The sequence below is a fragment of the Glycine max genome, chromosome 14 (genome assembly GCF_000004515.6).
Source record: "Glycine max cultivar Williams 82 chromosome 14, Glycine_max_v4.0, whole genome shotgun sequence".
Taxonomy (NCBI): Eukaryota; Viridiplantae; Streptophyta; class Magnoliopsida; order Fabales; family Fabaceae; genus Glycine; species Glycine max.
The window spans coordinates 28,094,321-28,095,958 of NC_038250.2; positions in this window are offsets into that span (position 1 = coordinate 28,094,321).

The following is a 1,638-nucleotide window of genomic DNA, read 5'->3' on the forward strand; positions in this document are numbered from 1 at the left end:
GGGTTTCACCCTTGAGCATTGGCAAAGTATCACACCCAAGTGATATATATTCATGGTTTCTTCTTCCCTATTGATCGGTATGTGCAAGATCGGGGTCATTATCAATCTCCTCCATAACCCATTTGGGCAAACATCTCCGTCCTTTGTTTTCCAATTTTTGTTTTTTCTCCTTATTCTCAATCTCAATCGTTGCTTTCAATCCTCCAATCACCATTTGACACGTCAATTCCCTCCGCCAATCCCACTTTCACGTTTTTTTTTTCAATAGAACCCACACCCTCCAATGCCCACCAACTTTCCAAGGTCCCATATGCATCACTCCATACCCACTTTAAATTGATAGCACGTTACACATGCACTTGCAAATGTCTTTTCATTTCTCCTACGCCTTGCAAAAAAAAGGGTGCTTGCATTTATGATTCCAAAATAAGGTTTGTAGAAAAAGGACCACGTTTTCATGTCATGTAGTACCTAAAATGTCTACTATATCAATCCTTAGGTTGGTAGCCCAACAACAATCGGTTTTATCGAAGCAATGTCACCTACACAAACCAATTGATGTTAAAAAAAACAAAATAAAAATTCCAAGCCCAATTCTCAAACTTTATGCCCTTTAAAATTGCACTCCAATTACTTTTGGTTCCTTTTTTCTTCTTGTTCCAGATCCTACTTTTGCAACCTCCTTGAAACCATGATTTGAATCCTCAACACCTCAAGGGCAAGGTGTTTTTGATGGGCCAAGGAATGATAGGGATGAGGAAATGGAACATTAGTGAGTTGGCATAATATAAGATGTTGTCCCCACCTTATCTGCCATCATCCTTTTTGTTTCCTTTTTCTGTCTGATGTTTCCTTTTTGTTTGTAATTTTGTTATTACAGAATTGATAATTTTGTTATGAGACTATCAACATCAGCATCCTGCGTGATGCTCTATATATTAATGCTTTGAAAGATGACAAACCATAAGAAGAAATATAGTTTCCTTTCCTTACCTTTTCTCTCCCCTAGTCCTCGAACTCTAGGAATCCTAACACCACCATCCATGTCACTCTAGAGGACGGTTTCAACTTCAAGTGTGTTGGCCTCATTAACGGCTAGATAAGATATGTGGAAGAGGAGTGGGACTCCATGGTGTCGGTTCCACTAATGTCCATGGTGAAGCAATGTCTGGCGGTTTAAACCACAAAAAAATGTGAATACCTATTAAACACTTAATCTAAACAATTTTGATAGTTTTAAGCTATTAAAAAAATAATCATAACAAAATGTGATTGCCACCTCATCATTTAACAAAAATGAAACTAAAAACATTGACGGAAAAAAGTGAAGGGATCAAGGCTTGCCAAATATTTATGTAAAGAGTAAAAACAAAAGTTAAAAAAGTTAAAAGATTAAAAATATATTTTATCCATAAAATAAAGATAATAATAATTTTTAGTCATCACTATATTTAATTAATTATTTTAAAATTTTAAAATACTAACCAAGTTAAGTATTCTAAATGAAAAATTAAAAAAAGATTAAAAAGATATATTTTAAAAACATAAATAACAATATAACTTAATATACTAAAAAGAAAAGTAAAACTTAACCGATTGGAAGTCACATTAAACCTTTTCATTTTGAATTTCAATTCA